This window comes from Choloepus didactylus, chromosome 9 (assembly GCF_015220235.1).
Source record: "Choloepus didactylus isolate mChoDid1 chromosome 9, mChoDid1.pri, whole genome shotgun sequence".
Taxonomy (NCBI): domain Eukaryota; kingdom Metazoa; phylum Chordata; class Mammalia; order Pilosa; family Megalonychidae; genus Choloepus; species Choloepus didactylus.
The window spans coordinates 135,101,551-135,116,591 of NC_051315.1; the positions used below are offsets into that span (position 1 = coordinate 135,101,551).

Below are 15,041 nucleotides of genomic sequence, written 5' to 3' on the forward strand. Positions count from 1 at the left end.
ACAGACAGAAGAACAAATGGAGAAAAAAATGGAAAAATTTGAGTAGGGTCTCAGGAAAATGATTGACAACACAAAGTGCACAAACACACACATCAAAGATGTCCCAGAGAGAAAAGAGAAGGGAAAAGGGCCAGGAAGAATATTGAAGAAATAATAGCTGAAAATTTCCCAACCCATATAAGACATAAATATGCAAATTCAAGAAGCCCAACATACTTCAAGCAGAATAAATTCAAATAGACTCACTCCAAGACACATACTAATCAGACTGTTAAATGCCAAAGAGAAGGAGAAAATTCTGAAAGCAGCAAGAGAAAAGTGATTAACCGCATACAAGGGAAGCCAAATAAGATTAAGTGCTGATTTCTCATCAGATACCATGGAGGAGAGTAGGCAGTGGTATGATTTATTTAAGATACTGAAAGATCTTAAATCACAGATAAACAGAAGCTGAGAAAATTTACAATAAGAGACAGGCCCTATGAGAGCTACTAAAGGGAGTCTTGCTGGCTGAAAAGAAAAAGACAGGAGAGAGAAATCTGGAAGAAGGGAGGGTACAGAATTGAATAATATTAGTAAGGGCAACTTAAAGAAGAGAGAGAGAGAGATCACAAAGAATAAAATGGCTGAATCAAGAACTGCTGTTACAGTAATGACTCTGAATGTTAATGGATTAAACTCCCCAATCAAAAGACACAGATTGGCAGAATGGATTAAAAAATATGATTTCTCTATATGTTGCTTACAAGAGACTCATCTTAGACCCAAAGATGCAAATAGGTTAACAGTTAAAGGATGGAAAAAAATATTCCATGCAAGTAGTAACCAAAAGAAAGCTGAGGTAGCTATACTAGTATCAGACAAAATAGATTTTAAATGCAAAAATTTTACATGAGATAAAGAAGGATACCATACATTAATAAAAGGGGCAATTCACCAAGATGAAATAATTATAAATATCTATCCTCCTAATCAAGGTGCCTCAAACCACATGAGGCAAACAATGGCAAAACTGAAGGGAGTGATAGATGACTCTACCGTGACAGCAGGAGACTTCAACACACCACTTTCTCCAATAGATACAACATATAAACATCAATAAAGAAAGCGGGAACCTCAATTATATGACTGAAGCTGGAAATCAATAACAAACGGAGAACTGGAAAATACACAATTATATGGCGGTCAAACAACATGCTCTCCAACAATCAGTGGGTCAAAGAAGAAATTGCAAGAGAAATCAGTAAATATCTTGAGACAAATGAAAACGAAAACACAGTGTATCAAAACTTCTGCGATGCAGCGAATGCAGTGCTGAGAGGAAAATTTATACCTCTAAATGCCTACATTAAAGAGGAGGGAAGAGGTAAAACCAATAACCTAACTGAACATCTGGAGAAACTGGAAAAAGTACAGCAAACTAATCTCAAAGCAAGCAGAAGGAAAGAAAAAATAAAGATTAGAGCAGAAATTAAAGATTTGGAGAATAAAAAAACAGAATCAATAAAACCAAAATTTGTTTTTTTTGAGAAGATCAATAAAATCAACAAACCCTTAGCTAGATTAACAAAGACAAAAAGAGAGAAGCTGAAAATAAATAAAATCAGAAATGGGGGGGGAGGGTGGCATTACCGTGGACCCCAAAGAAATAGAAATCATCATAAGAAGTTACTATGAACAATGTATGTGAACAAACTAGACAACTTAGATGAATGGACAACTTCCTAGAAACACTGGAACAACCTACACTGCCTCAAGAAGAAACAGAAGATCTCAACAAACCAATCACAAGTCAAGAGATTGAATCAGTTATCAAAAATCTACTGTGCCAGTTTGGATGCATTATATCCCCAAAATGCCGTGTTCTTGAATGCAATCTTGTGGGGGCAATGTATTAGTGTTGATTAGGTTGGAACCTATTGATTGAGGGTTTCCATGGAGATGTAGACTCAATCAACTGTGGGCAAGACATTTGATAAGATTATTTCAATGGAGGTGTTAACCCACCCATTCAGGGTGGGTCTTAATTAAATCACTGGATTCCTATAAAAGAGTTCACAGACAGAAGGAGCTGAGAGCAGCTGAGAATAACATTTTGCAGAGCAGCTGAGAGAGACATTTTGGAGACGGCCACTGAAAGCAGACTTTTGCTGACACTTTGGAGATGCTAGACCAGTATATGCTCTGGAGAAGCTAAGAGAGAACAAAATACCCCAAGAGCAACATTTTGAAGAATGCACAAGAGCTGAGAGGAGCTGCAATACAACCCGAGATCAGCAGATACCAGCCATGTGCCTTCCCAGCTATCAGAGATTCTCTAGACGCCACTGGCCTTCCTTCAGTGAAGGTACACTCGTGTTGATGTCTTAATTTGGACATTTTCATGGCCTTCAGTCTGTAAATTTGTAACTTAATAAATCCCCTTTATAAAAGCCAATCCATTTCTGGTATTTTGCATAATGGCAGCATTAGCAAACCAGAACAACTACCAAGAAAGAAAAGCCCAGGACTGGACAGCTTCACAGGAGACTTTTAATAAGCATTCCAAGAAGAATACAATTCCTGCTCAAACTATTCCAAAAAATTGAAGAAGAGGGAACACTACCTAACTCATTCTATAAAGCCAAGATTACCCTAATACCAAAGCTTGATAAAGATACCACAAGAAAAGAAAACTTCAGACCAATCTCTCTAATGAATATAGATGCAAAAATCCTCAAAAAAATACTCGCAAATAGAATCCAACAGCACATTAAAAGAATTCTACACCACGACCAAGTAGGTTTTATTCCAGGTGGTTAGACCTAAGAAAATCAATTAATATAATACACCACATAAACAAATGAAAAGGGAAAAACTACATGATCATCTTGATTGATGTGGAAAAAGCATTTGACAAAATTCAGCACCCTTTCATAATAGAAACACTTCAAAAGATAGGAATCAAAGGAAATTTCATAAGGACCTATACGAAAAACCAACAGCTAACATCATATTCAGCAGTGAGAGACTAAAAGCTTTCCCTGTATGATTGGGAACAAGGCAAGGATGCCCACTGTCACCACTGCTATTCCACACTGTGCTAGAAGTTCTAACCAGAATAATTAGGTAAGAAAAAGAAATAAAAGGCATCCAAATTGGAGAGGAAGAAGTAAAACTGTCACTATTTGTAGATGACATGATCTTATATTTAGAAAATCCAGAAAAATCAACAGCAAAGCTACCTGAGCTAATAAGCCAGTTCAACAAAGCGGCGGGATAGAAGATCAACATGTAAAATCAGTGGTGTTTCTATACAACAGAAATGAGCTATCTGAGGAGGTAATCAAGAAAAAAAATTCTATTTACAATAGTACCTAAAAGAATCAACTATCTGGGAATAAACCTAACCAAGGATGTAAAGGGCTTGTACACAGAAAATTACTAAATATTGCTAAAAGAAATCAAAGAAGACCTGAATAAATGGAGACATTCCGTGTTCATGGACTGGAAGGCTAAATGTTGTTAAGATTTCAATCCTACCCAAATTGAGCTACAGATTCAATGCAATACTAATCAAATTTCCAACAGACTACTTTGCAGAAATGGAGAAGCTAACTATCAATTTTATTTGGAAGAGTAAGGGGCCTTGAATAGCCTAAAACCTCTTGAAAAAGAATGAAGTGGGAGGACTCACGCTTCCTAACTTTAAAGCATATTATAAATACACAGTGGTCAAAACAGCATGGTAATGGCACAAAGACAGACATACTGATCAATGGAATCAAATAGATAGTTCAGAGATAGACCCTCAGATCCATGGTCAATTGATTTTTGACAAGGCTCCCAAATCCACTCAACTGGGATAAGAACAACCTCTTCAATAAATGGTGTTGGGAGAACTGGATATTCATATCCAAAAGAATGAAAGAGGACCCCTAAATTACACCCTATTCAAAAATTAACTCAAAATGGATCAAAGACCCAAACACAAGAACCAGTACCACAAAACTCCTAGAAGAAAAGGGAGACATCTTCAAAATCTAGTGATGGGTGGCAGTTTCTTAGACTTTACACCCAAAGCACAAGCAACAAAAGAAAAAATAGATAAATGGGAACTCCTCAAAATCAAAGTACTTGTGTGCTTCAAAGGACTTTGTAAAAAGGGTGAAAAGGCAATGACTCATTGGGAGAAAATATTTGGTTTGATATCCAGTATTAATAAAAAAATCCTACAACTCAACAATAAAAAGACAACCCAATTTAAAAATGGGCAAAGGACCTGAATAGACATTTCTTCAAAGAGGAAATACAGATGGCTAAGAGGCACATGAAAAGATGCTCAGCTTCACTAGCTATTAGGGAAATGAAAACCAAAACCACAATGAGATATCATCTCATACCTACTAGAATGGCTGCTATTAAACAAACAGGAAACTACAAGTATTGGAGAAGATATGGAGAAATTGGAACACTTCTTCACCGATGGTAGGAATATAAAATGGTTTGGCAGTTCCTCAGGAAGCTAAGTATAGAGTTGTCTTATGACCCAGCTGTCTAGCTACTCAGGACACACCCAGAAGAACTGAAAGCAGGGGTGCAAACAGACATCTGCACACCGACGTTCATGGCAGTGTTATTAGCAATTGCCAAAAGATGGAAACAACCCAAGTGTCCTTCAAGAGATGGATAAGCAAAATGTGGTATATTATGTATTATTCACCAGTAAGAAGGAATGAGGCCCTGAAGCATGTGACAACATGGATAAACCTTGAGGGCATGACATTAAATGAAGTTAAGTCAGACACAAAAGGAGAGATATTGCATGATCTCACTGATATGAACTAATAACAATATGTAAATTCATAGGCATAAAATATAGAATATAGGTTACCAAGATAAAGTATGTGGCTAAAGAATGGGGAGCAGTTGTTATTAGTATGGGCAGAATGTTGCACTAGGGTGAACTTATACATTTGGAAATGGATAGAGGTGACGGTATTGTGAGAATAATTAACAGTGCTGAATGGTGTGTGAATGTGGCGGGAAGAGGAAGTTTAGAGTCATGGATGTCACCAGAAGTAAAACTGGAGGTTAAAACATGGAAATGTAAAACACAGAGAACCTTGTGGTGGACAATGTGTGTGATTATCTGTACATAACAAAAAAAAGTTCTTTTATGAACTAGAACAGATGTACGACACTATTACAAGGAGTTAATGAGAGGGGTATATGGAAAAAATGTACCTATCGCAAACTACGAACTATAGTTAACAGCAATATTTTAATACTCTTTCATCATCAGTATCAAACGTACCACACCAACACTCTTGGTCAATAATATGGGGATAAGGGGATATGGGAGGATTTGGGTTTTCTTCTTTACTCTTATTTCTTTTCTGGAGTAATGAAAATGTTCTAAAATAGACCATGGGGCTGTATGCACAACTATGTGATGATACTGCGAGCCAGCGATTGTATACTTTGGATGATTTCTATGCTGTGTGAATAGATCTCAACAAAATTGCATTTTAAAAAAAAGAGGGCAAGAGATATGAACAGATATTTCATCAACCTATATGCAGATGGCAAATAAGCATATGATCCTAGGAGATGCTCAGCATCATGTCCTCAGGGAACGTCACATTAAAGAGACAGGAAGACATGCCTATTAGAAGCGACTGAAATGCACGAATCTGACAAACCAGACACTGGCACAGACACGGAGCAACAGGAGCTCTTGCCCACGGCCGGTGGGAACCGCAAATGGAGCAGATGCTTTGGAAGACAGCTGGGCCGTTTCCTTCTTTTTTTCTGGTACCAATAAGTCTTTATTATTCACTGTCTTATCCCAGGGAAAAGAGGAGAAGGGATAAGGATCAGCACGTGTCACAAAATGATAGGAGAAGGGAAAGTACCCAGTACAAAATAGACCACCAAATAAACACACCCCAGTGCCAGGGCCGCCAAGGCCCCAGGGGCTCAGTCTCCTGCAGCTCAGGAACAAGGGACGGACGAGGGGAAGAACAGACAGGCACACGCTCTCCTACCTCCCTTCCTCCTCACAAATCCAAGGCTCCACAGCAAGCTTTGCGTTCAAGCAGGAAACACGGAGTTACATTCTTCCGTCTCCTAGGAAACGATCTTGCTGCCACCCTGACCTAAGTTTCTTGCACCTGCGTAAAAGTTCCCGCGTGATGTGGATACACACTCATTCTCCATTTCTACATGGAACCCCCTCCACCCGCCATCCCGTTGTCTCTGTGTCCTAGGACGGAGACTAAGCAGGTTTAGTGAATTCAGGTACAGCAGTGTTACTCTTGTGGCCTGAGTCACGTCGAGAGATGTCTTAACTCAGAGGCTGGAAATGAGGGTTGGAGCGCGTGCTGGTTTGGATATATTATGTCCCCCAGGAAAAGCCATATTCTTAAACGCAATCTTGCGGGGGCAGAGATATTAGTCTTCTTGATTGCGTGTTTCCATGGAGATCTGACCCCGCCCCCTCAGGGTGGGTCTGGATTGGTTTACAGGAACATGCCCCCACACACGCTCAGCCAAGAGGCCCAGAGGCTTGTCGACACTCGGAGATGTGGACAGAAGGACGTTTGGAGACGCTAAGACATGAAGCCCAGAGGAATTTTGGAGAAAGTCATTTTGAAACGCAACCCGGGAGCAAAGGACCAGCAGACGCCGCTGCGTGCCTTCCCCGCTGACGGTGGCGTTCTGGACGCCGCTGGCTGTTCCTCAGTGGAGGCGGCATCTTGTTGATGCCTTGGTTTAGACACTTTTCTGGCCTCAGGACTGTAAATTTCTAACAGAATAAACCCCCTTTATAAAAGCCAATCCATTTCTCATATTTTGCATAATGGCAGCTCTAGCAAACCAGAACAGAGTGTTCCTAGATTCTTCAGGTTTTTTACACAAGTCAGGAGTTGTGGAGATAACCCACAAATTTAATGTGTATGGGGATTGGGGAGGGGGAGCTGAAGAGGGGCAATGGGTAAGTTTTTAGGACAGAAGATCTAATCCAAAACAGGAAATAGGGGAAGGGGAACACGAAAGAAAGGATGGCTCAAGATCCCCACTTGAAAGATGGGCAAGTTTCAGATCCTTCTGCCTGGTGCAGAATCTTCTCTCAACGATGCTTTGGCTATTTTTCTTTCAACACAGAAAAGAAGTCTGTAAACAATAAAAACCCCAAAAGAACATGATAAAGACCAACATTATATTTACACAAATTAGGCCACCTAACAATTGCCAAATCAGCAAGCAACTTGTGAAGTTCTACAAAGCCCAGACAAATAAAATAACTAGAGGGGGGCAGCATTTGGGGGAGACAAGAACCCAGGATTTGACGCACATCCCCCAGTGTGTTCTACTGCATTTGCCTCGACTCAGTGAGCAGGTCTGCAGGGATCCCACAGAACTCCCTTTCTCCTTCGGCTACCACGGCACTACACTCACACGGCAGCAGGGTAGGACACTGGCTCCAGGTGCCACAAAGCAGCTTTCATTTATGGTCTCTCTAGAAGCCAAGCAGGAAAAGTCCAGAGTTTTGAAAGGTTAAGGATTTCAGCCTCTGCCTCATCCATCCATCCTTGGCCATCACCCCGCACTGTGCATGGCAGGCCTGGCCTGATCCAGGGAAGAATGGGTCTGGGGTGCCCAGCAGGCCCCGGGCCCTGGGATGAAGCGGTCGGCAACAGAGTCCCGCATGACACGTGTGGACGGCTCTCACCAGCCTTGGCTTCCTCTCCCGACCCTGACCCTGGCCCAGCCTCTCCTAAGCTCTCTGTCCCATCTCCCCGTTTAGACTAATTTCCAATCTTCCAGTAGGAGATCAAGTTGGGGGGTGACCCAGTTAAAACCTCATCTCCCATGAAACACTTCCAAGCTGGAGAGATTTCAGGGGGACACTGGCAGAAACACCAGCTCTGGTTGGCAAACATGAGGAGCTCAAATAGTTGTTCTTTGTGGTGACAAAGCAACGACAACAGCAAAGTCCTGCTGTGCAGACAGGAGCTGCTGCCAGTCAGCCCTGAGAACAGGGCAGGGACAAGGGCCTTAGCATAAAACGCATGAAACCAGAGTGTTGATACTAAGGGAAAAAAGTCAAAAGGCATGGGCTTTGTCATTTGCACACAGCCAGTGCGGTGGGCTTATCCTGGAGGAAGTGGGGCCCAAGGTGCAGTTACCCAGGGAGCAAAAAAAACAACTCGCACTGGCCCAGAACGGGTAGGAGTGGGCTTGGGAGCAGGGGGTCTGTGGCCGCCCCCAGCCCCTCTTGCCTGTCACCACCACCCACTGCCCCGGCCAGTTCTCACCATCCGGCCCCGAGTGGGCTGTGCACAGACAAGATGCAGAAAACCCTGCCCTGCCCGAGAGCTTCACTGCCATGGAATGTGGGGGCTCCTGGTTGGGAGCCTGGCAGTTTCTCACAATGCCAAACACAGTCTGACCATATGATCCAGCAACCACAGTCCTGGGCTTTTACCCAACCGAGCCAAAAACTTATGTTCACACAAAAAACTGCTCACAAATGTTTATGGCAGCTTTGTTATTAGTCACCCCAAACCGGAAGCAACCAAGAGGTACTTCCATCGGTGAATGGATACATGAACTGTGGCCCGTACATACCCAGAGTGTTATTCAGCATTAAAAAGGAATGAGCCATCGAGCCACGAGAAGACACGGAGAATCCTTCGATGCATGCTGTGAAAGAAGCCAGGCTGCAAAGGCCATGTACTGCAGGAGTGCAGCAATATGACACCCAGAAAAGGCAAAACTGGAGAGATGGCATAAAGACCAGCCGGGGCCAGGGCCTGGGGAGGTGGGGGTGGGGGCAGGGTGAACAGGGGTCCCGGGGCATTTTTAGGGCAGAGAAATTATTCTGTGTGACGCTGTGATGGTGGATCCATGACATAATACATTTGTCAAAACCCACAGAACGGGAGGACACAAAGAGAGAACCCCAAGGAGAACTGTGGGCTTTGGCTGGTAAGTGTGTATCGGTGCTGGTATCACAGGTCCAGCGGGAAGGCAAGACTTAAAAGAGTGGAAACCGTGAGGGGTGGGGTGATATGGGAACTCTGTATTATCTGCTCAATTTTTCTGTAAACCTGAAACTGCTCTATAGATAAAATCTATTAAAAAAAAAATCAAACATAGATAGGTAGTGGGTAGAGGCTGAGATGAAACAATGCCCGGGTATCGATAAATGCTGAGCAGGTAGCAAGGCCACAGGGGCTCATTATACCAGTCCAGTTAATTTGTTCAAGACTTTCTAAAATAACAAGTTTTTAAAAACCCAAATTAATCAAAGAGATATACAAATAGCAAAACCACAAAGGAATGAAGAAAAATGCAGGTATACTTACAGGATTAAGCCGAGGGCACCGCCAGCCCTGCTGGTTTTGTCCACTGCTCAGTAGGCAGCCCACACTGACCGACGGGCCCCAGGGCTGAGATAGCTGATTCTCCGCGGGCTCCAGAAAACAAGCACAGGCCTACCTTTCCGAGGGCCACGCGGGTCACACCTCAGAAGCCCTACACCTCCAGGCCCCTGGGCTGAGTCTTCAGGAACTTTTTCAAGAACAAAGGGATTGACTAAAGTTAATGGACAGAACACACATGCACATTGCGCCTGCCACAGAAAATCCTTAAATGACCAAAAGAACAAATCCATAAGAGAAAACCATCAAGAGCACAGATATCCTGAGGCATCCATCGAAAACTGAGAGCAGGAGGAGGGAAGGGGGAGGAGGGCGGGAGGAGGAGGGAGGGGGAGGGAGGAGAGAGGGTGGGAGGCAGGAGGAGGGCAGGTGGGAGGAGAAGCAGGAGGAGGGTGGGAGGAGGGAGGGAGGAGAGAGGGTGGGAGGAGGAGCAGGAGGAGGGCAGGAGGAGGGTGGGAGGAGGAGGGAGGAGAGAGGGTGGGAGGAGGAGAGCAGGAGGAGGGCAGGAGGAGGGTGGAGGAGGAGGGAGGAGAGAGGATGGGAGGTGGGCAGGAGGAGGGTGGGAGGAGGAGGGAGGAGAGAGGGTGGGAGGTGGGCAGGAGGAGGGTGGGAGGAGGAGGGAAGGAGGAGAGAGGGTGGGAGGTGGGCAGGAGGAGGGTGGGAGGAGGAGGGAGGGAGGAGAGAGGGTGGGAGGTGGGCAGGAGGAGGGTGGGAGGAGGAGGGAGGAGAGAGGGTGGGAGGTGGGCAGGAGGAGGGTGGGAGGAGGAGGGAGGGAGGAGAGAGGGTGGGAGGTGGGCAGGAGGAGGGTGGGAGGAGGAGGGAGGAGAGAGGGTGGGAGGTGGGCAGGAGGAGGGCCGGCAGGCTGGCTCACATGCCCACGTGTCTCCAGTGGGGTGCACAGGGCAGGGTGAGAGGCGAGCAGGTGTCCTCCCCGTCTTCAGGGGACTGTGCACACCTTCTCCTGGCCCCCAGGCCTCCTGCCTCCCCCCTTGGCTCTCGGCCAGCGACCTGACCTCACACTTCAGAGTGGGCATGGGGGTAGTAGCCCTCTCCATGCCTCAGGGCAGCTGCCCGCCCCGTCCCCTGTCCTCACTCCAGGATCACCACCCCCTGCTGCCCTCCTCGCAGCTCCCCACTGCCCTCCTCCTCCCCTTCAGTCCTCCTCACTCTCCCACCCTCCTCCCTACCACCATGCCAGCCCTTTCCACCGGACCCCTGGCAGCAGGGGCACGTGCTCGTCCATTTGCACCCACAGCACTGAACGCTCCTTAAACCATATCCCCTTCTGGCTGATGCCCACTCGTCACAGCGAGACCCCACTGCCCATCTCTCCTTCCCCATGCAGACCCAGCTCCATCTCCACGGCTCGCGGGAGGCTGAGGTCAGCAGTGACCCTGAGTGGCTGAAGCCAGCTCCCTGTCTCCTTTCGGACTGAGCCCCCCTCTGGCCCCTGGGCCAGCGCACCTCCTCCCAGTGTCCTCTCCGGCAAGCCCCTCCCAACATGGGCTGCTCCAGGTGGGGTCACAGGGTAGCCTCGTTCAATCTGGCCTGGCAACGGCATCCTAACGCCTCGCTCCCCACCCCCACCCTGCTGCCCAGCCTGCTCCTGCCCCAGTCCCCCCCAAGGCAGAGGGTCCCCCCAGACAGAGGACAGCCCCCACCATCTACCCAGTGCTCCGGCCACACTCCGGAGATAGCCTGCCTGCTCTCCTCTCCCGGCTCCCCCACTGGCAGGTCCCGCCATGCCTCTTGCCAGGACTTACACTGAGCACAGCCACTCCTCTCTGTCCTCCCTGCCACCCCGTATGAGCCCTCATCCTCCATGCTGGGACCACCCCCAAGCCCTCCAAAGCCCCTACTGCTCCCACACTGGCCCCCGCAATATGCCCCACAGAGCAGCCAGAACAAAATCAGTTCGGGTCGCTCCAACACGCCCAGAAGGAAACAACCAAGGAAAGAACAGAAGGAAATTCCCCAGGAGCCTGTGGTGGAAAGGGCCCACAAGTGGATGAAATGACCGCGGCCTACAGTGGACACAGCCGGTGGCATTCCGAACGCCAGGGACAGAAAGAAAACTGTATGTGTCTCTGGAGAGAAGAGGCCAGCCCACAAATCTAATTGGCACCAGACAGCGGAGTGTACTGGAAGATAAACAAATGATGCCTCAAAGTTCTGGCAGGAAAGAGTTTTAAACCTAGAATTTTTTCTCAACCAAACCAGCTTGCAAGTATGTGTGTATGGAGGTGGGGGTGGGTGGGCAAAGTAGAGATGTTTTCTTACCAAAGGACCCAGAAAACGTAACTACCCACAAACCCTCTCTCAAAGTTTTACTGGAATAAAATTAAAAAAAAAAAAAACAACAAAAAAAAACCCAACAAATATTGCCAAAAAGGAAAAATCTGATACAATAAAGAGCAATGAACTTAGCCAGTAAAATAAGTTAACTATGGCTGCTCGGTGGGGGAAAGAGGAACAAGATGGAGCTGTGATCCCAGGTGTCACTGACGTGGTGGCTTAAGTCAGTCAGGAGGGGCCACTGACTGCTCCAAACAACTGCACAAGGACATGCCTAATGCTCCTTTTCAAAACCTGAGAGCTACCCTCTTGAACAACAGAAAAGGAAACAATTTGAATGCCTGACAAAAAAATGAAATAAAATGGTAGGCACAAATTCCAGCTTGTCAATAATCACAACTGTAAATGGGTCGAGGTACTCTATAAAAGATAAAGGCTCTCAGAATGAGTTCAAGTATAGCTGTAAGATAAAGTCACAGGAAAAGGCTGAAAACAGAGATAAAGAAATAAGACTACACACAGGATGAAAACAGTTATTCCTTAGTGATAGCTGCTGGGAACATTCACGCATCTGTTATGGGCTAAATTGTGACCTTCCTCCTCCCCCAAAACATGCTCAAGCCCCAACTCCCTGACGCCTTAACTCTGAAGGTGACTTTACTTTGCAAACAGGGTCTTTGACGATGTCATTGGTTACGACGAGGCCAACGTGCATTAGACCCTGATCCCATACGTCTGGCATCCTCAGGAGAGAACTGGACACAGACGGACAGACGGAAGGCAGGCTGCCACGGGAAGGCTGAGGCAGAGGGTCGCTGGCAAACACCAGGAGCCAGGAAGAGGCAAGGAGGACTCCTCCCCTACAGATTTTGGACTTTTGGCCTCCAGAATTGTGAGACAACAAATTTCTGTTGCTTTAAGTCCCAGTTTGTGGTTCTTTGTTTTGGTGGCCCCTGGAATCCCAGACCGCATCTAGCAATATGGCCTTGAAATATAGAGTAAAAACGGAGAGATGTGACAAATGGACAAAGGTAGAACTGTAGTAAGAGACACACCTTAGCTTTCCTAGAAACCCACAGGTCAAGTGGATAAATAAGTAAGGGAGCAGATCCGCTGACTCACAGAAAGCGGGGCACAGCCTCCACCGCTGCAGACAACATTGTAACCAATGGGAGCCACATTCTTCTCAAGCAACAATGAAACAGTTACAAAAACTGACTGTGCAGTAAGCCACAAAGACATCTCAGAAGATTTCAAAATGCGGAAATTTTAAGGGACTGCATTATAGGACTCCGATGCAATAAAATGAAAATGAATGACAGAAATTTAGCTCCTCTACCCCAATCTATCCACTTGAACGCTTGTCAACAACCTTCTAAATAATGCTGGGATTAAAGAAGGAATCAAAACTGAAATTACAAACTATTTAGAAAAGCCAGCCACTGCAGCAGCGCGAGGCAAGTCCACGAGTGTGGCCAAAGTGGCAGAAGACACAGAGCCTTAACTGCAGGAGTCAGAAACAGAAACTAAAAAAATAAACTAAGGCTTTACCTCCAGAAGCCAGAGTAACAACAAAATAAAACCAAAGAAAGTGGAGAGAAGTGAAAACAAACAAACTAGAAACAAAAAACATAGACTTGATCAATAAAGTGAAAAGCTGGTGTTTGGAAGACTTGTAATAGTGACAACTTCTCAAAGTCTGACCAAGAGAAACAGGAAAAGGGACCCAAAATATCAGATGTGAGAAACTACAAATAGTTTCAAAATTCTAAGAGAATCCAGTACATACCTTTAAGAGTCCAAGCGCCAACAGTACCTAGCTTTGCTGGGCACCCTTGAACGTGTTCTCCCCCATGGGGGGCTTTGCTTTGGCGGTGCTGATGGTTGGTGCGGAGGGCCTGGAGGGCCTGCACAGCCTCCCACATCAAAGACCCATCCCACTGAAGTGTTAACTACACCCCAGAAACAATGATGGCGATGAAAGGAACGATGGCGCAGAAGATACTTTCCAGACGTGGATGTGTGTATACACACATACAGGTGTAGTGGTTTGAAGCTGAAAAGACCACGTTCTTTTAATCCATTCTGTGGGTGCAGACCTGTTGTGGGTGGGACTTATGAGATGTTACCTACCCCATTCAAGATGGGCCTTAATCCCCTTACTGGAGTCCTTTAAGAGAGATGAAATGAAGAGACACTCACAGCAAAAAGCCCTGGGGAAGCTGACAGGAGCCACTGAAGCCAGAAGCTGAAAGCAATGAAACCTGGGGGACGAGGCCCAGCAGACGCCGCCATGTGCCTTCCCGTGTGACAGAGGAGCCCCAGATCCCGGCAGCCTTTCTTCAGAGAAGGTATCGTCCTGTTGATGCCTTCATCGGGAAGTTCTCATGGCCTTAGAACTATAAATTTGTAAGCTAAGAAATCCCCATTGTAAAAGCCCACCTACTTTTGGTATATAGCAAACCAAAACAACAGGCTAAGAATTATTACTCTCAATATGCAAATACCTAGAAACCAAGTTTTAAAAGGCACTCAACAGTAAACAGGTAGAAAAACAGGAACATAGGCATAAAGCCTATAATAATATGTTCAATATTATATTTATACAGATACAAAAGCATTTAGAAAATAGTCTAAAATGCTATATGCCAAATGTTTAATAGCAAACAGGAAAAATCTTGGGAGGTGGGTAAGAAATAGGAACTTTCATTTATCAGCCTATATACTTCTATAAAGTTTTAATTTTTACAAGAGAATCTATTCCATGTGTCTAAATGCTTTAAATGTTTTTTTAAAAATAATCAATGCTCGAAATGATTTAACTTCAAGGACATTCATCAAATCATGAATACAAGGAACCTCCCTGTGATTATAAGAGTTTCCTTATACATTCTTTTCCTAATAGTTTACTGTTGACTTTACTTTCTTTAACATTTAATCCATTTGGAACTAACTTTTGTGTAACGTTGAAACGGATGCCAACTTTCCCCTTCCAAATGGCAAACCCCCGTGGCAGGCCCCATGTATGGAGCAGATCAGGCTTTCCTGAAGTCATTTCAGCTGACCTGAGACACCGCCCTTCCGTCTGCTAAACGCCCCCCCCACAGGCCTCTCCAAGGACCAGGAGCGCGTTCTGCAGGCCCCCACCTCGGTGCCTGCTCCACGGCCACGGCTCCTGCCCAGACTGCAGTGGGCGTGCAAGAGCCCCTGCTGCCCTGGGAGTGTGTCCAGCACAGGGGCAGGGCTCCGGGGACGTCGGCCACCTCACAGGAAACTCCTGGTGAGAAGGGAGGGAGGTGCCCGCCGGGCACGCTG

At 45.7% G+C, this 15,041-nt stretch overlaps 1 protein-coding gene across 5 annotated transcripts in view; it reads right to left on the minus strand.

The window, feature by feature from the left end:
• THAP4 (THAP domain containing 4) overlaps nucleotides 1–15,041 on the minus strand; it is a 51,642-nt gene that overhangs the window by 33,259 nt on the left and 3,342 nt on the right. The window contains exon 1 of one of the 5 annotated variants that reach the window (XM_037850054.1): nucleotides 14,874–15,033. The exons of the other annotated variants lie outside the window; for them this stretch is intronic. The gene's annotated coding sequence lies outside the window, so the exon portion shown is untranslated. Of the gene's footprint in view, nucleotides 1–14,873; nucleotides 15,034–15,041 lie in introns of those variants that run through there. 5 annotated transcript variants of the gene reach the window in all.